Genomic DNA, 25,564 nt, shown 5'->3' on the forward strand with positions numbered 1-25,564 from the left:
GGAAGCACACTAAAAAAAATCCCTCATCGACATCTCCTGCCACTTAGGGGGGTCAGAAATTTTGATCATTATAGTAGGGTTCTTTTAGCATTTTGAGATGGCTTTAAATATCAAAGTCTGCTTTGGGAACTGCACAGAACCCCAGAAAGCATTGCAATATACAGTCAAAGGAAAGTACCAGCTACTTCACCCCCCGCCCGACGTGCACACACACACACACACACACACACATTCATCATGCATTTTTGTTGTTCTGTTTCTCTCCTCCACTGCCCTCCTCCGTGCTCTGTTGAAATAATTCCTTACCTCTTCCAGACCCAGCTCAACGATACGACCTCTCGGTTGCTGGAGGAGAGGTGGGTGAGCAGACGGGGTGACTGGGCAATGGGCATGAAGGAGGGAAGGTGATGGGATGAGCCCCGGGTTCATACGCAACAGACGAAGCACTGAGCTCTGCCCCTGCAACTAACAATACACTGTACGTTAAGAAAATTGAAATTCAAAAAAATGTAAGCCTCTCTGTGGACCTTCTGCTGACATTCCTAAGCGAATCCAATCACTGTCTTCTTGTCACGCTAACAGAGGGCTCTTAGGGCCCCAAGGGCATCGCACTAAGTCATAATGGGGCAGGACCAGACAAGGATACTCCTTGGTGACTTCTTCAAGGTCCCAGGGTTGAGCATAAAGCTCTCTGCATCTCGACACTCTGAACACTCTGGTCAGCGCACAAGGCCCACCACTGTCCCAGCCGCCCATCTACGTCCCCACCTGGGAACCCACGGCTGGTCCTCTACAGCCACGACCCCATGTTACCTCCAGCAGAGCTCTCTCCCTTCTACCTCCCACCTCCCTCTCCAGAGGCCAATTTCAACTTTACTTATCACAGGCTCCCTCCTTGAAACCCCCTTATAACTGCGAGCAGAGACTTCTTATTTGTTTCTCCCACTAGGCCGGGAGTCCACCTACCAAAACCTCCGTAAATATTTATCCAATGGCAAAAAAAAAAAAAAAAAAGAAAGAAAGAAAGAAAAGAGCTGATAAACTGGTGACTCTGGCATCAAAGGCATTTCAAACTCTCCACCAAGTTACATGACTTATGTGGCATCCTGTTTCCTCACCTGGGAAAACGGACCAAACAATACTCACCCTTGGAGGTTTTCACGGACAGCAAACATGCCTGTGTCTGAACTATCTGGACCGAGTAGTCAGTTCATATTTGTACATTTTCTTCCTGCCTCAAAAACGTATTTGATGAAGCTGTAGCTCAGACACGACCGGACGGGAGGCAGTGGCCTGCGGAGAAAAGCCGTGTGTCACTGTCCAAGGACAGGCGCTATGCCAGGGGTGCAGGCTCGTCTGGTGTAGACAATGAATGCCAAAAAGCAGAAGGCAGAAGGGGGTGGTGGGTAAATCCTTCTCCACAGCCTCCCAGCACCCGGTGTTAGCCTGCCTTGTCCACGAGCAGGACCTCTGCTCCTTCGTGCACACACGAGGCACAGCATTGCACCCAGCTCCGTTTTATGGGCCCTGGTGAGTGAGGGTACTGACGGGCCCCTGTGCCTCGGCAACAGAGTGGTTTGTTCTTTATTTTGAAGAAGGGTGTTTGGCTGTGTAAGTGAAGGTCCTGGCACAGCTGTGCCTCAGTACCTCTGCACTTGGTGACAACCGTCGGGTGCCTGGAAGGCACCTACTGGAAAGTGCGCACCCAGCAGCTCGGGCCTGTGCGTCCTCATCTCCATTCTCTCCCCATGCCCAGCAGCGAAGAGGAGCTTTAGCAGATCGGCTCAGGGGACCAGAATACAAGCAAGCGAGAGGTCAGGCCAGAAGGGCAAGGATAAACTCTGTCCTAAAAAAAAAAAAAAAAAATCCTGGGACTGGCTGCATCTGAAAGCTATGACCATTCATCTAAGGTCCTGTGGCAACTGGAGAAGGGAAGCTGGGCTCCCTCCCCGGCCAAGGGGATGGATGCACTCAAGAAGCGTCGGTTCCACTGGGAGGGGCACCAACGTTTTTGTGTGCTTGGTTTTGTTTGCACAACTGTGCTTTGAGGAAACATCACTAAGACCCAAGGAAGGGGCCTCTCCACTCCCTCTCCCACGGCTGTGTGGTGTGGTTGCATCACCCCAGGCCCCGGCCTCCCTCCCACGGCCTTCCACACGGCAACACGGCAACAGGTGTTTCCGGAATCATCCATTGGTGACTGCAGTCATGGGGCACAAAAGAAAAGGGGGTGGTTTCTTTTCACAGAGACGGGGGGGGTCTTCACTCAGCGACTTGGGGGACAGAACTGTGTGCAGTCTGGAAAGGCCATGATGCTCCCACGGTGGGGGCCACGGGGGCCGTGGGTCAGCTTGAGTTCTCACCTGCTCTTGGCCGCACGCTGCGGCCAACCCGCCTCCCCAACATTCCTCCCTTGGTTGCTCTGTCCTGCAAACTCATTCTTTCTGCTGAACAAGCTCCCCCAGGAGCCCAGAACAGTGGGGGCTCCAGCAGCCCGAGTCACCCCTGGAGGCGGAGATACCTTTTACTTGTAGCCAGTTTTGCTTTTTCTTTTTAGATTTTATTTATTTATTTATTTATTTATTTATTTATTTATTCATTCATTCATTCATTCATTCATTCATGAGAGACGGAGGCAGAGAGGCAGAGACACAGGCAGAGGGAGAAGCATATATATATGTTATATATATTATATTATATATTATATATTATATATTATATATATCCTAAATATATATGTATATATAAAAATATATTTTATTTATAAAATATATATAAAATATATACATATATATAAAATATATAAAATATATATATAAAATATATACATAGGAAAAAAATGGGAGCAGCTGTTCAGCAGAAGCTGAGCCCAAGGAGACCTTCTTCTGATGGGAGAGCTGCGTGAGCCCAGCCCCAAGAGCCCTGCGCCTGGCGGGGAAGCCTGTGCTTCGTATTTGTGTGTATTTATCAGTCAGGGAACGGACGGGGAAGAGACCCAGACATGCACAGGCATCAACACTGGGAACGAAAAACCACTTCACAAGATGCTACAAGTCCCCACATGCATCCCGGACAAGCTTACCTGGGTCGGGTCCAAAATTGAGGACTATTGAACATCTAGTTCCTACATCAAAACAAAAAACCAACAACCACAAAACCCAACTTTCATGCCCAGGGTCAAATAAAACCGAACTGTCTGACGCCGACCGTGTATTATTGCACACGAAGTAACCCGGCCAGGTAAAGGGATCAGAGATGAGGTGTCCACAGACTAAGGAGCCCTTGGGGTGCAGGTGGGAGGAGGGCACACTCCAGACACGGCTCTAGAGTCGTCACCTACAAGACGCAGGGTAACGACAGCGCCCCGCTCACGGTGTGGGGCTAGGAGCGTTGGAGGCCCAGAAAGGTGCGAGTGCACACGGAGCCCACCACGGCTATTGGCCACGTTGGCAGCATGAGGGTCAGTGTTGTCACCGACGGTGACGGGAGGCCCAGTGGCGGAGGCCGGTGGAGGAGAGCGCCCAGGGGAGGGCAGTGTGAAGGGGCAGAAGGTGCAGGGTCAACACGGCATCCCTGGAGGCAGAGGGGCCGGGATGGGAAGGCAAGCCTAAGGCGAGAGCTGAAGTCCTTCCACATGCACCGCACCCGTCCTGGAGCCAGAGCTCGTCTGCCCGGCCCCAAACACCCAGCAGGAGCCACCCTCTGCCCTGCTCATCAGGCCTCCAAAACGATCCCAAGTCCCAGTCCTCACGTATTGACCCGCCCTGCCTTTCCCATGCAAATCCCAGGAAAGGGTCCAGCATCGTCCTTTCCCTCGCTCCCGCCCCCCTCTGCCTTCCGACCATCCTGCTGCTCCCCCAGGTGCCCCCCACCCGTGGCCCCTTTTCTGGGACACGTGAGAATAGAAAAGGAATAGTAAACTCCTCCTTCCCAGCCTCACTCTGGCTTCCTCCGAGGGCCGCCGCACTTCCCCACGCACAGGACACAGACATCCTGGGCTCAACGCGAAGGAGGGGCGCCTCGTTGGAGCCGATGGTTCAAGGAGACGTTCAGTAAAACCTCGGAAGAGAGGAGTCTACACTGTGACTAGAGTGAGTGACAGACGGAAGCGAAGGGAGCACTGGGGGCGGAGGCCGTTCAGCACCAGCATTCGAAGCCTGAAGACATAAACCGTGACGGGGCCGCAGCTCACGGGGAACAGCACCCACGTGGGGGATGGAGGACGCGAGGCTGCGACGGGAAGGGTGAGCCAAGCAGGTACGGGCGAGCCACGGACGGCCCATGGCTCCACCCCGGGCAGCTCCGTGGAAGGTAAATCTGCACGGAGACCCGGGGAGACCAGAGAGGAGGCCGCAGAGACCCTGCAAAGGCCCCGAAGCACGGGGGCAGGGGAAGCCAGCGGGTTTCACGTCCCTGCGCCACCCAGAGAAAGCGTCAATCACGGCAACCAGGACACCCAGCTTCAACGCAAAGGGCACGGAGCTTTCTTTTCCCAAATAGCATAAATAACATAGTTGGGCAAGTCCGAAGCCACCACTCTACGCGGACAAGCGACACACGTCGGCAGGTGCAAGGGGTCATGCTCGGTATCGGTGCTAACACACTTCACACCGTGCGCTTTAACGCAGGCCGGGACGTCTCATTACGTTGTCCAGATTCTCCTCCGTCCCGCAGCGACAGGAGGAAACGGGCATCACACCCGACAGCCAATCCACTCCTCCCCGCCTTGGAGTGATGAACAATTAAAAACTATTTCAGGGGGAATCTGGGTGCTCGGCGGTTGAGCATCTGCCTTCGCCTCGGGGCGTGACTCCAGGGTCCCGGGATCGAGTCTCGCATCGGGCTCTCTGCATGGAGCCTGCTTCTCCCTCTGCCTGTGTCTCTGCCTCTCTCTGTGTCTCTCATGAATAAATAAATAAAATATATTTTTTTTTTTTTAAGAAAAACAAAACTCAGGTTTTCCCGTTGGGCCACATCTCTCAGAGGAGCTCACAACCAACCAGAGCAAATGTCTTCCCTGTTCCGGCAAGATCGGCCTCAGGAAGGGCCTCTCGGCTTGCCTGGCACATCTCTCCAAGCCACCGTTTAGAATCACCCAAGGTCCCAACTGGAAAGGGATCATCGTGTCAAACACTCAACGAATTCCCGAGTAGTCTCTATTCCGCTCAACATTCATTTTTACGCGTATCATTCATATATTGTGGCACTTTTTCAGGATAACCAGTAGATAATTAACACTCATTAAAAAAATCTTTACAAAAATCAAGAAATAGAAAAAGCTTTCATTACATACCCAACCGGAGTTCCCTGCTCTCTGAAATAAAGGGAGCGAGCTCTGGGGTCAGCAGCGCAGCGTGGCCTGGTTCTACCCTTCGGAGACTCTACGCACCGACCCCGCGCTTGGGACTGAGGGACCCTCGGCAGGTGCCTATCATAGGCCCAAGCGGTCCTCACCTGTCATTCCTGCTGCTACTGAAAGTCATTATGCCACGGGCCCGGAGCAGAGGCAAAGTCCATGGAGCCTGGAGCTTAGGCCTTGGGAGGGTGAGTCATCTTCAAGTCAGAATAGGAAACCACAAATACGAGATTCGGTATAGAGCCCTGGCCCCGGCCCAGCTAGGCGAGGGTCCTCGGAGCTTGAGCCTCACGAACCTCGCGTCGAATCCACGTATTCAGCCCACGTAAGATGATGAACGCCCCTGGGCTGCCTCTCAGTAACGATTCTGCTTATTTATTTTTACCACTCCTTGTTCTAAGTTCAATTTAAGGTGACTTATGGAGCTACGTTCAACCCCGCAAAGATGAACTCAAGACGCTCAAAGCAAATAAGCCGGGAAGTCTGGACTAAGAAAAAACAACAACAAAAAAATGACAGGAAGGCAGCAATGAGATATAATACTCAGGACGCTTCCTGTTGATTTGCAGGGGATATGCAGTCGTTCAGGTATGAATTTTCAAGCAGGCAATCGCAAGTGAGAAACGTGGTCTATCCTCATCCTTAACCACGTTATGAACCTGAACCAAAGACTAAATAAAGCCTCAGACACGTGAGCATTCAACCCCAAAATAATTCTTTTTTTTAATTTTTTTAAAGAATTCTTTTTTAAAGATTTAATTTATTTTTTTCATGAGAGGCACAGAGAGAGAGAGAGAGAAGCAGAGATAGGAGCCCGATGCGGGACTCGATCCCAGGACCCTGGGATCATGAGGGCAGATGTTCAACCACTGAGCCACCTGGGCGTCCCAACCCCAAAACGATTCTGAGCCCCCTCTCATATTCAAAAGAACTTGATTCTCCCAGTTGTTCTATCCCTCCATTGATACACATTTCTAAGAGTTCACTACTCTTCGTTATATTTTACATTATTAGAGGAAATTTCACGAAGTTTGGCCCACAGGAAATTAACCCTGCTGAAATTACAGAGCAGTAGTCTTCAAACCCCCCCTTTATACGGACTCCGCAAAATAATTTAGAAAATCACAGGATGTCCCCCATCTCGCACATACTTTATTTGATGTGTGAAATTCGTTTACCCAAAAAAAAAAAAGAAAGAAAGAAAGAAAAGGAAATTTGTTTACCGGAGTTTCGTTTCAGAAGAATAACACGTTAATACAAATTCTTCTGTATTATTGTAAGTATGGACATTAAGAAAGGAAGGCATGTGTCCCTTTTATACATGACCGGGGGAATGTAAAAAGCAAAACAAATCTGACGCATGAATAATCTCTTATTTAATTTTTTTAATCTCTTATTTAATTAACGGTTGGAAACGGAGTTGGTTTTCTACCTTGAACATGCATTCCAGTCCGTATCTCAGAGAATTTTCTCCTCCTGTAACACATTTCTATGCTTGAGAGTATTTATTGCTCACGCGCACGGACATAGCCGGTGCGTACTTACCTTCGTGTACGTGTGTGCTGAGACAGAGACATTGACTTAGTAAATTTCCCGAATCAGAAGATTCCGAGTGTTAAATATTTCTCCTAGGTTTAGCCCTTATGCTAATTATCTGCGATAATCATTGCACGTTATTGCAATCATTTGCATTTATACAAATAATTCCAAAACAGGGCAGCCCCAGTGGCGCAGCAGTTTAGCGCCGCCTGCAGCCCAGGGCATGATCCTGGAGACCCGGGATCGAGTCCCACGTCGGGCTCCCTGCAGGGAGCCTGCTTCTCCCTCTGCCTGTGTCTCTGCCTCTCTCTCCCTCTCTGTGTCTCAATATATACATAAAATTAAAAAAAAAAAATTCCAAAACGTAACACACGTTCTGGGGACTGTCAAACAAAAAAAAGCAAAGCTGAATCACCAATTATATGTTTTTAATTTTCAATTTCCTTATGCACCCAAGGCTGGAAACAGCTTACCCTCCGGAATAAAACAGGGCTTAGCATCCGTTCTCTTCCTGTTTTTGTTTTTACAGGTGTAGGAGCCCCCAGGGGCCCTGGGGTGTCTGTGTCTTCTACAAAATGCAGATGCGAGGCGGCCCCTTGCCGGGCCTCTGCCACCGCGGCCTCCGTGGGAGGAGGGACACTAACATCGAAGATGTGGGGTTTGCACCCCTGGAGAGTCTCTATCTTCACTAACCGTTGCTGCGTAACAACCCCAGGGCGTGCAGGGCTCCTGGCTCTGCTGGCCTGGCCTGTGGTCCCCCCACTGGCCACACCTCCAGGGCTTCGCCGAGACACTCGGGGCCCCACCGTGGCCCCCCTCAGAGGCCGGGCGCCGGGACGGGCTGCTGGCTCAGCACCTCTGCTCTCCCCACTGGCGTTTCCCGCAGGACGGCCTCTCCACCTCGTCCTGTGAGGTCTGTGTGTCCAGACGGCAAGTCCCCCTTGGCACACGTTTACCAACTCTGTGCATCGCTTCCTCTGATGGCTCAGTGGGCGAGTGGCTGGCTGGGGCGGCGGGGGGGCGGGGGGCAGCGGGCGCGGGGCTTGGGCCCGGGGTCGAGCTCGGGGCCAGAGCACAAGTGCGAGACTCCAGCAGGCCCCCCTCCAGCTGCAAGGGCCTCCGCCGTGCAGAACCTGCCAGCCTCCAGCCACGACCCCCCAAGCCTCGTCCAATCACAGGAGCGGGCGGGAAGTCGTGGCCGGGTTATCTGCCGCGGGCCCCAGGGCCAGGGAAGGGCTCCGGCCACAGCCGCTGGCCTCCCAGAAACTTGTGACCTAAGAAAAGTCATTTGCTCGGGATGCCCGGGGGGCTCAGCGGTGGAGCAGCTGCCTTTAGCCCAGGACAGGACCCTGGGGTCCCGGGATCGAGTCCTGCATCAGGCTCCCTGCATGGAGCCTGCTTCTCCCTCTGCCTGGGTCTCTGCCTCTCTCTCTCTCTCTCTGTGTCTCTTGTGAATAAATAAATAAAATCTTTTAAAAAGAAGAAAGAAAAGTCATTTGCTCATAGCGACCACGGCCAGTGCCCTTTAAACCTGGCAGGGCCGGGAGTCCGTCCGTGGCCCACGGAGCCGTGACCAGTCGGCCAGCCAGGCCCGTGCTGTCGGGGCACAGCATCCCTTCCAGGGCGGCCGCTCCACTCCCCCGCGTGGGCCCGGAATGTGCCATTCCCCAGGGTCTGGGCTCCTCCCCCGCCCCCCACCCCACCGCCCCATGAAGCTTCCCTTTCTCTCTAGAAAGGGCCTGTGCCGCAGCTGCTCAGAGCACCCAGTGCCTCCCACCCGGCCTGTTGGGCGCCTTCACCAGCACGTGTCTCGGGCTGGGTGGACAGTCCTTGGAATTGGCAGGTTCACCTCCCCGGCACCTACAGGCAGGGTTCTGGTCGGGGCCACGTGCTCCCCGCGGGGGCCCAACCGCCGTGAGCTGGCACTGCTGCCATCGTTGGCTGCACGCTGACCCGCAGCGCAGGGCCCGGCCCAGCACCCCCCCACCCCCGCCACCTTCCGAGGGTGTCGCCCGGGCTCTCTGGACACGGGGCTACTCCTTGCTCTGAGGAGTCTCGCCAGGAGGAGCCACCAGAAATGCAAAAAGGGCTTCTTTCCCCCGCAGGAGGTCTCGCTCTCCTGAGGCTCCCCCCAGAGTCTGCTCACCACCCGCCAGCCTGCTCCTGCAGTTCCTCTCCGCAGCAGCGGCCCCCAAGCTCAGTGACGCCGACGACGGACTGTCCCCAGGCCTGGGGTTCGCAGTGCGCGGGGCCGGTGCCGCGGGCCTGGGCTCAGGTGGTCCCTGACCGCGCTCTCCTCCACGACACACGATGCAAGGCCCTGTGACCCCTGCCACCAGTCTGTCGGGCCCGACTTCCTCCTATCAGGCCTGTGCCCACCGGGCGGGAGCGGGGACCGGGCTCCCTCGTAGCCTCTGCTTGTGTCACAGTTGCTAGCGTCTCCCAGGTCGGAGCCAGCCCGTCGGGCCCCATCACCACCAGGCTGGGTCCACCGAGGCACCCCTGCCACCATGGACCGGCCCGGTGTCCACGTCACCCTGCTCCAGTCTCTGGGGACCTCCCGTCCTTCCAGGGATGAGCGTGTCCCTGTCCGAGGCGGCTGGCAGCGCTGACGCTGAGTCACGAAGGGAACGAGAAGCTTCTGGAGGCACCAAATGGTCCCCCAAGAGAAGAAATTGGCAGACGCGCACCTTGTGAGGGGACAGCCGAGGCCGGAAGCCTGAGCAATCGGTCACCGTGGAGGGCCCCAAAAGGCTAGACGCGGGAGGGGGGCAAGCTTCTGCCGTGAGCTGGAGGGCGGAGTCCCGGTACCATCAGGGCCCAAGGTCTCGAAGCCCGAAGCCGGGGCAGGTCACCTGCCTGCACACCCCGGTCCACACCAACGTGGAATCCGAGGCGGCAGGTGCCCGGGGCCCCAGGAGGGGCTGTCACCACAGCAGGAAGCGGGGCCGCTGCTGGACGCGCGAGCACAGCGCCCCTGGACGGAGCCACCCCCCCCCCCCCCCCCGGGACCCGCAGTGACACGCCGGCCAGGCAGCAGGCAGCCCCGGAGCTGCGTCACCTTATTCGGACGATCACTAAGGAGACGAAATTAATTGGTGTCTTTTCCTTTCTTTTTTTTTTTTTTTCTCTTTTCCCCAAATTGAAAGTTCCTACCCACGTGGTTCCTCGTTCTGCATCCTCCTTTTCTTTAACTAGTGATCTAGAAATGCGAGGCTCCCGGGCTTCCAGCTGCTCCTGCCCCCGGGGGACGCGTCCGTCTCGCGGGGCTACTTAGGCTCACCTGGAAGGATGGTGGACCGCCCGTCCTGGAGGACGTCGCTTCGACTGTCTACTGCGTACGGGGCGGGGAAGGGGGGACAGTCAGGCATCATCGCCGGGGCCGGGCTTCCCACCTAGTGGGGAGACACCGTCCACGGGATGCAGGTGCATCCGGCCCCACCCGTGCAACCCGGCTGCAGCCCTAACTACTACGGGGTAGGAGACGACCTGGCTCCCGGTTGGCTCCCGGCAAGCTCCCCGACTCTGCTGCCTTGGCCCCCGGGCAGGGGGTGCTTGCCATGGCACTTCCAGTGAGGACCCCACGGCGCCCTGCAGAAGCACGGACTCGAAATCCTTAAATGTTCCTGAGATTAAGTGAGAACACATGAGCACACGCGCCCACACGGGAGGCGCGGCCACCACCACCACCGCCTGTGACAGCGCAGGGCTGCAGGGATGTGCCAGGGAGGCCCGCAAGGGGAGGCCGGTGGAGGCAGGAGGCACAGGCCCGTGGCAGCGAACGGGCTGGCGGACGGCGCAGGACGGGGGGTCGGCGCCCTCACGGATGGGGCCCCAGAAGCAACCACGTGCGGGACACAGCGCCGGAGGGCGGGTGCGGCTCGTAGGCACGAACGTGCGTGTCATCTCCACCTCCCCCAAGGTCTAACCTGTAGCGCGTCCCAGCCGCTTCCTGACCATCTTCCTCCCCACCCCTCCGTGGGCGCCCGGATCTCTTATTCTCTCCATGTCTAACTTCAGGTGACTGCTGTTTTGTGGAACACATGCCCCACGTGTATGTCTTCCTACTATCATTATCGTCACTATGATTATTATTCTAATAACCCGCTTCTCCCCTCTGACAGCAACAGGAACGTGGGGCTCTGTATTGTGTCCCCGTCCGGGGAGAAAGGGACGTCCCTTTCTCCCCGGAGGCCACAACCTTTTTATTTCCCCCCTTTGGGTTTCCTGATGAGAGAGGCTGACCCAACAACTCTCCCTAAACTTCCCACAACAAAAACATAAGCTCACTTTTGGCAAAGGCGACACATGCACGAGGAAGGTCCTCCCCGTCCAGGACACTTTCCAAGGGGGCCGGCTGCTGGCTCTTGCACGGCACTGCCGCCGCCGGGTCTCCCTCCAACAACATGTAATGTCTCTATTTTAGACGAGCCTGTGCTCCAAACGCAGCGCCTTTGTTAGCAGCGTCGGGCGCAGGAGGGGGTACAAACAGGGGGAAGCGGCACGCGTGGCAGGAGCCGGCGCTACAGCGTGAAAGCAGATCAGTAACTGCGGATGGCGTCGCCGGCAATTCTTACTCGACCAGGTAATTTGTGTAGGGGGTGCGGGGGGAGCAGGTAGGCCAAAGCCGCAACGGAAACTACCAACTCAAAGGAAATAAGACTACCATCCATTATCGGTTGTAGAGACGGTTTAACTCGAGGTTAGACGACAGAGATGTCAGGCAGGTCACCTCTCCGAGGGACCCAAGAGACCCGACAGCCGCCTAGCACGGGCCGTGCAGCTTCTCAGGGTGCCTTTGCTTCAGCTGGTCGCGGGACTGCCCCAGCTGAAGCCTCCCCCCGACCCCCCGGAGCCCTGGCATTGGCTCAATGACCTAACAAGGTGTCAGGGCTGGGGGGAGCCTCACAGATGAGCCGTCCCCGCGTTAGAAAGACAGGCAGGGGGACCCCTGGGTGGCGCAGCGGTTTGGCGCCTGCCTTTGGCCCAGGGCGCGATCCTGGAGACCCGGGATTGAATCCCACGTCGGGCTCCCGGTGCATGGAGCCTGCTTCTCCCTCTGCCTGTGTCTCTGCCTCTCTCTCTCTCTCTCTGTGACTATCATAAATAAATTAAAAAAAAATAAAAAAAATAATAAAAAAAGAAAGACAGGCAGGGAGGACGTCCGGGAAGCACCACGTCGGGCACGCTGCAGGTGCATCCGGCCCCACACTTGCAACCGGCTGCAGCAGTAACTGCTGTGGGGTAGGAGACGACCTGGCTCTGCCCCAGCGAGCTCCCCAACACTGCTGCCTTGACCCCCCAGGCAGGGGGTGCTTGCCATGGCACTTCCAGTAAGGACCCCAAAGGCCTTAAAAACTCCTTGTCCCATCCTGTAGGAGGCGATACTTGGATGACCGGGAGCGACCTCAGAAGAGACCGCCCTAGCTACGTCCCATAAGCCATGCGAGCAAGAAAAAGACCCTCCCGACCCTCCTGGCACAGCTGCCTTCCCCGCCTGCTTCCCATCTTCAGAGTATAGTTTTGCTTTAATAAAGCGAGGCTGTGAGATGTGAGACCCACTGCACTCTTCTGTCCTTGAATTCTTTCTCATGATGAGAACAAGAACCTTCTGGTGACACGTGGAACCCCCCTCCCCACCCCACCCCCCGCTCACGTCTTGAGGAAGAGCCTCAGGCACAGAAGGAGGCTGGGTGGGTGGCGTTCCCAATCCCTGACCTGACCTAGAACGGCTAGGGTTTTGTCTGTTGTTGTTGTTTATATTAGGGTTCCACCCAGGAGCTTATTTATATAAAGGACCACACAGACATTTTTAAGAGTCATTCAACCGACCCAACATAGATTTCCATTTCCTGCTGCCCCTCTAGATGGTGGAAATATCAGTGAACAAACAAAATCCCTGCTGATGGGAGCAAACGTCCTAGCCGCACCCTAGGCTGACCCTGGTTAGTTTGCTCGAGCTGCCATAACCAGCTGCCACAGATGGAGGGGCGTCAACACCAGAAGTTTCTCTCTCACGGTCCTGGAGGCTGGAAGTCCAAGATCAAGGTGTCGGCAGAGCCGGTTTCCCCTGAGGAGTCTCTCCTTGGCTGCAGACAGACACCTTCCTGCTGGGTCTTCACATGCTGTGTGTGCCTACATCCCTGGTCTCTCCGTCTTCTTACGAGGCCACACTCATACTGCATTAGGGCCCATCCCAATGATCATTCGACCTCAATCATCTACCTCAAGGCCCCATCTCCAAGCATAACCACAGTGGGGCTTGGAGCTTCAACATGGGAATTTGGGGGGGATACGACTCAGTCCATAACAGACCCTATGTTTCTACACATAAAAACTGAGTCTAGCAGACGGTCAGGATCACAGAGCCCCCTACTTCAGAACCAGAATCCAGAACCCCATGACTTCTGAGTAGAATGAAGTCAGTGATGCACAGGAAGAAAGGCAATGGGAGAAGAGGGGGAGGTGGAGGCAACTGATCGAGGGAAAGAGGAAGCAGTTCTCTTAGGAGAAAGGGAGAAGCAGTAGGTACACAACGGAGAAGATAGGTTGTGGGGCCAAGGAAACGTGGCTGTGAATGTTGTCTCCCCTTCCAGGCATTGCATCAACAACGCTGCATCAACAACCCTCTGGGACCAAGGGCTTTTTATTGTTTCCATTTATGAGCTGCCTTTCTCACATGTTAAAATTGGTGTTCCGTGACATAGAGAGAGCACGCAGGGAGCGCAGCTCTAATCTCCAGCGCCCGCACTTACTTGCCTCCTCCTAATGTTCTTGCCTCTAGATCCTAAGCTCTGCTTCTTAGGTCCAGCTCATGGTCTGGCTCCAGCTCCAGGCTGCCAACATTCCCGGGGAATATACTCAAGCTCATGGGCCCTGGATTGTTCTCTGACCCCCAATGACTCAGGCACAGAGATCTGAGACATTGGGATTCAGCCGAAGACATGGCATAGCCCTCGAGGAGGTTGTGATTTTGCTGAATCACACTTGGCTGACTGTCAGGAAGCTCCCCGGTTGGTCTTACCTCTACCTGGGAAACAGATGCATGCATTCTGCTCCAGTCAAGGAGGCCTTGTGGGGATTGGCACAAAGTGGCTTTGAAGGGTGTCAGAACTGGACAGAGATACAGAAGAGAAGCATTCCAGATGGGGCTAGAGCAGCCCAAGCTTGGACGGTGGACTCCCATGGCACAGGTGTGCAGGGGGACGGGTGGAGTACCGGCAGGTCAATCCACACGGGTACTATGGGGCTCAATCCAGAAGAAATACTTCAGCTCTTACACCTCTTCTCACTCCAAATGGACTACCAGGGCCAGTCTAAAGAATAGTAAATATATATATCTCACAAAGAATTGAAAGCAGGCACTGCAATATGGGTACGCCCATGTTCACTGAGGCATTATTCACAGTAGACCAAGGGTGGAAGCAACCCATGTTGCCCACAGATGGATGAATGGATAAACAAAATTTGTTGGACAGATTTGTTGGAGTTCTCCAGAGAAGCATAACCAAGATAGCATAGAGAGAGATACAGAGGAGGAGAGTCAGTATAGGAATCGGCCCACCAGATTCTGGAAGCCGACAGGTGCCATGAGCCACCATCTGCAAGCTGGCAGTCCAGGGAAGTTGGTGGTGTAATTTGGTCCAAGTCCAAAGGCTCAAGAACCAGGAAAGCGGATGTCTGAGGGCAGGAGGAGATGGATGAGTCAGGTCAAGCAGAAAGTCAATTCCCTCTTCTTTTCTTTTTGTCCTCTCCAGGCCCTCAATGATCAGACAATGCCCACTCACATTGGTGACGGTGACCACCGTGAGCCAGCCCGATTCAAATGCTGAGCGCCCCTAGAAACACCGTCACAGACACATCCAGAAATAATGTTTAACCGACTCTCTGGTCATCCCTTAGCCCATAAAAGTAATCATCACAACACACAATGAAATAGTGTTCAGCCTTAAAAAGAAAGGACATTCTGACACATGATAGAACATGGATGAACCCTAAGGACACTATCCTGGGTGAAACAAGCCAGCCACATAAGGGCAAATATTGTTAAATTCATGCTCAAATGAGGTGCCTTGAGTAGTCAAATTCCAAGAGACAGATAACAAAATGGGGGTCTCTAGGAGCTGCAGCAGGGGGAAATGGGGAGTTATCATGTGATGACCACAGTGTCTCCGTTGAAGATAGAAACTTCTGGAGGTGGACGGTGGATGGCTGCACAGCAATGTGACATCCCCACCGAACTATACACTTAAAAATGGTTAAAAGTGTAAATTTTACATTCTGGTATTTTACCTCAATTTAAAAAACTATTGAAAAACAAACAAACAAGCATTTATTGACGACCTACCATGAGTTTGGGAGTCTGCTAGGGGCCATAAAACTAGAAAGGGCTAAGACACAGGCCCCACTCTGAAGGATCCACAGGGTCTGACCTATAATTCCTGCGGGTTATCTCCTACTGTGATGCACACGGGTATTCAAAATGTGCTCTCCAAGAATTAACATATTCTTTCAAAAGGCCCCGTTTCCAAGGACGTTCTCATCTGTCATGAAGCAGCAAGGCTGGAGTTCCTCAGAATGATCCTCTCTCTTTTCAAATGCCAAATCTCTACCATCAGGCCATGCTTACCAGGGCCAGCATCCTGCGGGCTCCAACATCAGAGCACAGACAAATTTCTAGTGGTTTCTAATTAAATCACCACAACAAATCGGAATCAGCCATGCGACATGTGCATGCTGCTTTTAATTAGGGTCCTCTTTCTGCTTATTGGCTTGTACAGAGCAGATTATAAAAATGCTGGTTTCGACAACTCACCACCAAGAACCAGGAGCCATTAACATGGTGCAAGACTAGGATTCCTGGCGACTGAGTTTCTCTCTTTTCCTAATCACACTGGATCTTCCCACATCATAGCAGCAGGTGGAGGCCAAGGGATGAAGGCCACAGAGGCCTTTCAAGTGCTACCTTATGAAGCTATGAAGCACTCACACAAAAATGAACCATCATTTCTCAAATGAACAATAAAAGTACCCTCAGCCAAAAGAGATTAATACAAAAGCAGTCATGTACCTACCCTGCACTTTGGTTAAAAAATAAATAAAAGGTGACATCTGTATCAGTTTGGAAGTTAGAAAAGATGTCATTTATAAAGATCAACCCCTCTTTTCACTGAAGTGGTTAAAACTCTTCCCAGCTCACATCTGTGGCCATCACCTTGCAAGATCCCACCAGGGGACGAATGAAGCAGCAGTTTTCCAGCACCCTGCATATTCACTGTTTTGTTTTTCCAAAGAATACTGCTGGTCCTCAGGAAAGTTCGGGGTATATGCATCCTTGAAGAGTCATTATGGCCTAAAGGTTTGTATACCTAAAGGTATTTGGAGATGGGGCATTTAGGAGGTGACAAGGTGTGGATAAGGTCATGAGGTGGGGTCCTCGTGATGGAATTAAAGCCCTTGTAGGAAAAGGGAAAGAGAGATGTCTCTCTCTCTCCTCTGTCCGTACACACACATCAAGGAAAGACTGTGTGAGGACAAAGCGGGAAGACAGTCACCTGCAACCCCAGGAGGAAGCCTCAGCACAACCTGACCACGTAACTCCCAGATCTCAGCCTTCCAGCCTCCAACACGGGCAGGAAAGAAATGCCTGTTATTCAAGCCCCCCAGTCTATGGTGTTTTGTTACAGCAGCCTGAGCTAAGACAGAGCATTTGGGGGGTAAGTTATGGATACCAGTGACTTCAGGGGCACAGAAAAGAATGGTTTCCCCTAACCCCACATTTCTGAGTCTTTGGCAATGAAGATGTCTTCCTCCCTTTGTGTGCCACGACGGGACACAGAGCTTCTGCGAGTCCAGCCAACGAGCCCTCACTGATCTGCTGCTGGGTGTTGTCCTGACTTCTGAGGCTTCTATGCTCTACTTGGAGCTTGGTCTATTTTGCTGATATAAGAAAAATCAGGTCACACCAAATAGTTCAAAGGGTAGAAAAGCATTTTCATTAAGGTCATATTTCAAAAAGTCATAGATGTTCAATAGAAAAGGATTAACCTTGGAACCCATGGCACTGTCCCCAAGTCCCTTCACTGTGACCTCTTTCAGTCAGGCCTGGGGATGATGAGGTGAGACCACCCATCCAATGGCACACAGGTGGGCATCCGTGGGAGCTCAGGAAAGACGTGTATAAAAATCTGCAGGAAATGTGAAGTGGGTCTGTGTTGGGGGAAGCAGGTGGTGAGCACAGGGCATGTGTTCACAGAGGCCCCTTGGGGCGGGGGGAAACAATTCCAAAGTCTAATCTTGAAAACACATAGATTCTAACCAGGTGGAGCATACAGGATAGGGTCTGGTACTGTTACAGAGGAGTCAACTGTTGAAAGTAGATTATGGTTCATTGGGGATGTGACTTTCCTACTGTACTTTGTCTAGGTGTCTTATTTAGGTAGGTTTGTTTTTTGTTTTTTGCTTTTTTTAAGATTTGATTTGATTTTGAGAGAGCGAGTACATGAGCATAGAGAGAAGAATCTCAAGCAGACTCCATGCTGAGCATGGAGCAGGACACAGGGTCCATCTCAGGACCATGACCTGAGCTGAAATCAAGAGTCGCATGCCCCGCCAACGGAGCCACTTAGGTGCCCCATGGGTAGTTTTAAGTACTATGAAAAAGCCTGAGGTTTTCAAACGAGCTGTGGTAAAAATACTACTAGACTAGGAACCAGAGAATCCGAGTTCCAATATTTTGTCAATTATAGCGTGAGTGATATTTTCTGAGACCTTGCTGTAGGCCAGACCCGAGACCCACAGCACCTCCCTGTGTGCTCTCACAGCCGCCCTCTGAGGAGAGAGTCCCAATCATCTCCTTTTTACAAATGACTGAATGTCTCCCAGGCTGGGAGACATTAGCTTCACACTCACGGAGGTGAGCCAGGAGACTGGCTGAGGCATGACCCAGACACTGTGCTTTCAACCACAACCAAGTGTGCAACATCTCATTTTCCTCAAGCTGCTTTCTCATCTGCAAAAATCCTGGCTCTTCTCCTTTACTCCTGCAGGCATCAGTTGGCACACATGGTTTTGCATCCTGCAAAGGAAACTTCTGTTGCAGGATTGTTGGGTGCAAAGGTCAGGAAAGAATTCTTGAGACACTTTGCCATACAACTTGGCTTATTTTGGTAGCCTGGGGACAGGAGCCTGGACATAAAGAGCTGCATTTTCGCTGTATGAAGCCGGTGGTCATATGCTTAGTGCTCAGGGGGAGGGGACATGCTGGGACTATTACATCATAAATGTCTTCTTCGAATTTCTACCCATAAAACTACTTTCCCAAGATTTCCCTGGTCCGGGGGCACCTGGTTGGCTCAGTTGGTGAAGCATCTGCCTTGAGCTCAGGTCATTACCTCGGAGTCCTGGGATCGAGCCCCATGTCGAGCTCCCTGCTGGCTAGAGTCTGCTTCTTCCTCACCCTCTGCCATGCTCCCTGATTGTGCACACACACACTCTCTCTCTGTCAAATAAATAAATAAAATCTTTTTTAAAAAAGATTTCTCTAGTGCTTATCATTCAGTTCAATATGAACTATGAGTGAGATGCACAGGCAGTCAGGAGCCCCTGTAAGGGCATAGCCCCTAGCGGGTATTTGATCCTCATCGGAGCATGTGGGCTGGAGATCTGCCTTCCAGGCTAACGATGAACATTCTTCTGCTCCCATCCCTCATCACCTTCAAGGGGAAGACTCTTGGTGCAGAGGCCCCCGCAGCAGAGGGTTGAGAAGAGAGCGAGGGGAACACATGACACCTGGTGACATGGGTCAAGAGGAGACCTCGTGAGAGTGAGGACTCCAGCAGTGGGACAGCTTGGTTGATCTGGATCCTCTGATGATGTGAAGCCGCACTAAGTCTGCACATGAGCGGTGATAAACCTAATAATTCGGACCAGGGAGCCCACTCAGAGTAAATTATTGTCAGATAAAAGCTCACAAACAACTTGACAAAATTTGCGATTATATAGATGTTCTTGTTTGTTGATAAAACTCAGCCAGGCCTTCGGGGATATTGTGTTTCTGAAAAACCACAGCGTGAGACCCTGGGAAAGCGGCTAATCCTCCTAGAAGAGGCTAAGGGATAGTCTAGGTTTACCTAGAAGGTCTGACAAGGCTGACCTGGGGCTGCGGGTGGAAGCTGAGCCCCCAGTGTCTGCAGGCCAGCGTCCCACGATGCAGCTGGACCCTCCTGATTCTCTTCAACCCGCCCATCTGCTTTGCAGCCGAACAGAACAGCTCATAAAGAGTACAAGGCAGAGGGCACGTTCCTGTTTTGTGAAAAGCACAATATCCCTCCAACCCAGCCAAGTCCAATGGAAGGAAACACCCATTCAGCAGCCGGGAACGTGCTGCAGCTCTGGGGAGCTCTGGGGGTGACCTGTCAGGGTGAACCACCATCTCCCAGGGCGGCGTGACCACAGGCACTCCATTTCCCTGAGGAGTCAGTCCGTGGCCAATTCCAGAAGCTCCTACCCAAAGGATACTGAGCAACAGGGGAGCCTGCGACCGGCACGATGATGTGTACAGAGCAAGTCAGCCCCAGAGCAGCTGAGCAGGGCCCTCCGGGGCCTCTCTGCTCTGCCTTCCCCGGTGTCACCCGGGGCCCCTGATGGTCTCAAGGTGCCTTCCAGAATTTCCCAGGGTTTCTTGCTTCCTCATTTATTCCCATCCACCCAAGGAAAGCATCATCTCTCCAGGTGTCTCAGGAAATGTTCTGTGATGGTTAAATACATGGTTGACCCAAGTGGCCATGGGCCACCCAGATTCAACATTATTTGTTGATGTATCTGGAAGGATGTTTCTGGAAGTTATTAGCTTTTGAATTGGTGGATTCAGTAAAGTAGATCGTCCCCGCCCCCAGTGTGGGTGGGCCTCCTCCCGTCCACGGAGGACCTGAACAGAACAAAAGGCGGAAGGATGAGGAATTTGCCCTGTTTCCTGCCTCACTGATTGACCTGCAATTTCTCATTTTTTCTTCTCCGGTCCCTGCACTGGGACTTGCACCTTCAGGTCCTCTGGTCCTCGGACCTTCGAATTTGGACCCCAGTTCCATTGTTTTTCCCAAGGTTCCAGCTTGCAGACGGCAGACAATAGACTTGTCAGCCTCTATAATCCTGTCACCTAACCCCTCATAATAATTATATATATATATAAATCCCATCAGTTCTGTTTCTCTGGAGAACACTGACTAATACTCACCCTGAGATTTATTCTAATTACAAGGGTTTTAGTCACATCCCACTCCAACTAACACATGGCCAAGGAGTCAGAATATGCCAATGCATTCAGCTGCAGTCCTATGTTTCATTCCTTAAATTGGGGGGTGGAATCCACTTCTCTGAAATCTCACCGATTCCCCAATCAGAAATTACAGATTATTATGAAAGGAGAAGACAGGCAGGAGTGTCCACAATAAACATTAATGCTATTTGACTCATCCACGGTGCACAAGAACATTCGGTTTGCACACATTTAAGCGTAGGTCAGCATTAACTCAATGTTTCTTAACTATAAATATGAAAAGAATTAATGAATTTAATTAAGGAACTGCAAAGTCTCTTCAACTATATTAATATAGGCTCTAAGTACTTTCTCTGAAGAAAATAGCTCCATACCTTCATTGTTCTCTTTTAAACTCTTTTGTCTAAGATCAAATTATTGTTGTTAATTAGTATTTATTTCACACTAACGGGAAGGGGGAACTGGTCTGAGCCCTGTGAGGGACTCAAAGATGCGAACACACATGACATGGAGCAAACACAAGCAACCAAGATTTTCAGCCCAACCTTTGTGCTCCCAAGGCCCCGGCGCTGCTCATTCAAATATGTGTGTTAAATCTCTCCAAAGCAATCACAATTGTCTTATTTGCGTATAGTTAATAAACAGATTCCCCTTTCGACCAGAGTGACTCAGGCAGTCACACGTTTGGGTCAAGGCAACAATAGGATCTCAGTTGTCTGCGAATGCTCCTGTCATCTTTGATGAGACCAGGAACTCTCCAGGGCTACTCCTGGTCAAGGACTTTGGGACGTGTCCATATTTCTTCAGAATCTTTGACCTCACGTAAAGCCAGATGAGCAACATGCCTTATTTCCCACAAGGGCTCGAACTTTGCATTTCACATTTCGGATCTAAAGTCACTCATCTGAAAAGTGAACGAAGGGGTCTCCTCGTTTAGTCCAGAGGAAGGCTCAAAAGGCAAAGGGCAAAGCCATCAGTTACTACAAGGCAGACTGAGGGGTGAATTCCGTGTTGTTGTGGCCAGACCCCAAATACACAGCCCATACAGCCCTCAAACGTGATTCGTCAATATGCTGAGAAGGGAAAGGGTGGGGAAATGCTGAGCTGGACATTTCACGTGCTTGGTTTTGTGGCAAAAGGTCCTAGGCCTGCCGATCACATTGCTGGAGAAAGTCTCTGACTTTAAGTGGGACCTGACCCCTGCGGCCAGCACCCAGTGAGGTGGGTCCCTGACACAGTGCCCTGAAGCACTTCACCTCACCCTAGCCTGTATCCTGTTTCCAGCTTGTCTCTTTTCTCCTCACCCTTTCTGACACTTTCACTATTTCTCTCACGTGTGTCTGGTATTACGTAATTTGTAGTCACCTGTGATAAGTGTCCAGCTGAATCCAGGCCAGGCCCAAGGACCATAACCCAGCCCAAGCCCTAGGTCTGCCTGGACTCCAAAGAGGATGCCAACAGCCAGAATGCCTCAATGTGTAAGTTAAAAAGAAAATGATTTAATTAACCAATTAATTAAATGCAATTTAATTAACTTAATTAAATGTGATTTTAAGTTATATCTACCTCTCTCTCTACACACACACACACACACACACACACACACACACACACACACACCTCACTCAGAGAACTACTATAGGACACAGGAGATAAAGGTTTATTTGAATGCCTTCCTTTTTCTCTCATTCCCATATATTAAAAATGAAAGTTAACTATACTTTCCTGGAATTCCTAGTCTATTAAAAGTACTAGATGGTGTAATTTGACAATGTATGGATTTTTCATTCTGAGAATATTGCATTCCTGGAAACCACTGGATTGATGCATAATTGTCCAATGGCCAAGGTAGTGTAATGGATAAGACACCCAGCTCTCTCTGACCTAAGTCGGTCATCTGTCTTGTACCTCCCAGACAAAAAAAAAATAGAAATAATAGTTCATCCATAAATATTTAGTAAGCAATTATGAGGTCTTTCTAAATTATTTTAAAATCTACAAGCATGATAAACCACTTGATGGACTCCTACCACACCCATGAAAAGAGGAGAGCTTTATTTTCCTGAAGTCTGCACAAATTTAAGGATATGGGCCCCATAAGAGAGTTAATAGTTACTTCCCATCTCTTTCATTCCAATTATAACTCAGTGCAATATCCAGGGAAAATCGACGGAATGGCCCTAGTTGCTGGGTGCTGGGCTACTGGTTTCTATTTCCTAGCGGAATCAAATTGGGGAGCAGAGAATATTCTTGAAAATATACGCTTGTCGTTTAGGCCATGTGAACCCCGAAAGGGCATGGTGCCCTGGAGACACGTGGCTCAGGGAGGATCAGAGCTGCACTCTGGCCCCGTGTTCCTTCTGCTTTCCTGCAATGTCCCTCAGCGGTCGGGGACAGATGAGAACAGTGACCGGCACGTTAGCTGCACCTGCCACTCACCCCTGCTGGAGCTTCTCTCCAGAAAACACACATGGCATTTCGGTTCTTAACATGCTCTATCTTTAACACAGACCGAGGATAGAGCCTCCACCCTTTGCCTCCTTCCAAACCTGTCCTAGCACCTCACATGAAGACACTCGAGACGCCCAGATGCATCCCCCGCACCCCTTGAAGGACTCCAGGTCTCTGCATCTCCCAAGCAACCCACATCTCTGTGTAGACAAGGACACAAGCTGAGCAAGTGACAGGTATTTACAGGGAAAGAAGGGACTCCAGTCAGACGGGAGGGTGACTGATTTGTCACCAAGGGTGACCCGGCTGATAGACATGCCTAGGGCCTGATAGAAGAGCCCAGGACCTGTCTGGGAGGATGAGGCCACTGGGAGCCACAGAAGGACCCACAAAACTGATCTCAAAAACTTCTTCCATTCACAGTCTCACTTACTGACTCCCAATATATCCTGCCATGCAACCGCTTGGTTTCAGCCCCCCCCCCCCTTCGCATGTCTTTCCAGGGAACGCTCCTTGTATGCTAGGTGTCTTCAATCCAAACTTTATTGCACAACCTACACTGCTGGCCTCATGATGGATCAAATGGTAGCTCCGTTCAGGGGAGAAGAATCCTCGAAGGTGGCACAACTCTTTTCCCAAAGGAGCAAATAAAGGAGAATAAAGTAGAAGAGCATGAAACTCAACAGCAGAGCCTAGGAAGAAAGCAGTGATAGAATGACCTTCAGAGATGAAGGGTCCAGGGATCTTGACAATGAGGATGAAAAAGAGAAAAGAATGAAAGGAAGAAAAATCTGGTAGCGCATCTGGAGGAATCATGTTGTGGGTGCTCCATGGCGCAGGGACGCTGCTCTCTGTCACCTTCGCAGCTTTGGTAATGGACGCTCTTCCTGCTCCTGAACCCCACTGTCCCCCTTCCCCGGGTCACTTTTACAATCTGCGGTCACTGCTCATATCCTGCTCCAGGGACACGTACATGCATTCCCGCCCCCCCCCAAATGTGGGCCTGCGACTTTAGAAGACTCAAGATGAGTGAAGTGTCACCTGCATTTGATTTGTCATAATGAAGTCTACTTCCTCAGGGTCTACTCTTAGCAAAAGAAAGAACAGGCGATGCGTCCTGTTCCCAGGAGCCAATCTACCCAGGTAGGCAGGGGTCACCACCTGGCCGTTCTACCTCTGGTCTCATTGGGTTGGCCTCTCTCAAAAGAAAACCAATTTCCATGCAAAGTGTAGATTGTATTGGCTCTGTCAAGGATGAGCTGCAGGTCAATGACACACACGCCAAACAAACAAACAAACAAACAAACAAACAAAAAAAAAAAACAGCCTTTTAAAAAATCAAATACTTACACAGCTGTCTCGTGCCCAGAATCGCCCTTATGTATGTGACAAACACTTGTTGTCTAACTTCATGGCCGTTCTGTGAGGTGGATGTTGCTAGGCCTCCTTTACAGAAGCCACACACAGTTAAGTGAGCTGAGTAAGGCCACTCATTAAGCATGTGGGTGGCAGGGAGTCTGGGACCATTCTGCACATGGGTTGGAGCCTGGGGGGAAAAAAAAAGAAGAAAAAGGAAGGAAGGAAGGAAGGAAGGAAGGAAGGAAGGAAGGAAGGAAGGAAGGAAGGAAGGAAGGAAGGAGAAAAAGAAAGAAAGAAAGAAAGAAAGAAAGAAAGAAAGAAAGAAAGAAAGAAAGAAAGAAAGAAAGAAAGAAAGAAAGAAAGAAAGAAAGAAAGAAAGAAAGAAAGAAAGAAAGAAAAAAAGAAAAAGAAAAGAAGAAAACTGTGTTATTTGAAACGCAGATTTATTGTATCAAATTAGTTTATTGTCACCAAAAGGAAAATGTACTAAATATTAAGAATGCAATTTAGAGGTTATGTCTTTGAATTGCATGTTTGAAGTTATATAATCCAGTTTCTTAGGCAACAGATGAAAGCAACTTAAACGGCCCAGCGTCATGTAACCTTTCAGAGCATTTTGCTTTATGGTTTTATCATAGCTGCTTTTTTTCTCCCCATGAATACAGACGAGGCCTTCAAAATAAATTGCTGTCAAATAAGCAATGCAATGTTTTATGTTCTGGTTTTTGAAGAAATCTTTACTCAATTCTGTGCTACATCTAAAGATGTAGAATATTGTAAAATAAGGAGTGATTTGTGGCACACTTCAATGAAATTTAGTAATTGAGGATTGTTTGCATAAGAGTCCCAGAACGGGGTGGAGGCGTAGCAGGGCGTTATCTTAAAGCAGCAGCAGCCACCGAGATAGTCAAGGGGGACTCAAACTGGGACCAATCACTCTTGTGCAATATCGCCACGCAAAGCCCGCCAGCGCCCAAGAGCAAGGACAGACGCTGTGCTTGAAATGGGGACGGCGGGAGAGGCACGGAGATGGTCCAGCCTGGAACCCCTAGAGTTGTGGAGGACAGTCCAGGTTTGAAGGGGAATCCGCAACACTCCCATTCAGTCAGTTGCACTCATTTGCCCTATTACGTATCTTCTTATGTCTCAAACCGTGGTTTTGGCGCAAGCCACTTAACCTCCCCAAATGTCATTTTCTTTGGCTGCAAAGTGGCAAAAGCACCTCCCATCCCAAGTCTGTAGTAAGGAGTAAGTATCATTACCATCTCTAGGGGGGGCGGTGGAGGGGGGCGGTCTGCAGAGTCTGACTTTGGAACCTCCATCCTCCTGACACTCACTCCCTGAGTGACTCTGGGACTCTCCAAGCCCGAGCGTCTTCATCTATAAATGGAACAGCGACGATCTGTAGGTGATTATGAGGATTGCAGGAATCGATGCTTGTGAAGGACACTAGCCCTGCGCCTTCAATAAAGTGTTCCTGTCGCCGTTACCATAATGATGGATTTCATGCTCACACGTTTAACAGGTCATTTTTGACTTTTAACTTACTCTAACACTGTGCACGTTGACTTTGGCCAACACTG

At 51.2% G+C, this 25,564-nt stretch overlaps 1 long non-coding RNA gene across 1 annotated transcript; it reads right to left on the reverse strand.

Moving 5' to 3' along the window:
• Window positions 1–245: 245 nt before the first annotated feature.
• LOC144283913 (uncharacterized) lies at window positions 246–25,529 on the reverse strand. Its single transcript, XR_013352409.1, has 5 exons — window positions 25,244–25,529; window positions 23,973–24,168; window positions 1,648–1,846; window positions 1,147–1,293; window positions 246–465 (listed from the first exon to the last, which is right to left on the reverse strand). It is a non-coding gene; the product is annotated as an uncharacterized LOC144283913 (long non-coding RNA).
• Window positions 25,530–25,564: the final 35 nt, after the last annotated feature.

This window comes from Canis aureus, chromosome 15 (assembly GCF_053574225.1).
Source record: "Canis aureus isolate CA01 chromosome 15, VMU_Caureus_v.1.0, whole genome shotgun sequence".
NCBI lineage: Eukaryota > Metazoa > Chordata > Mammalia > Carnivora > Canidae > Canis > Canis aureus.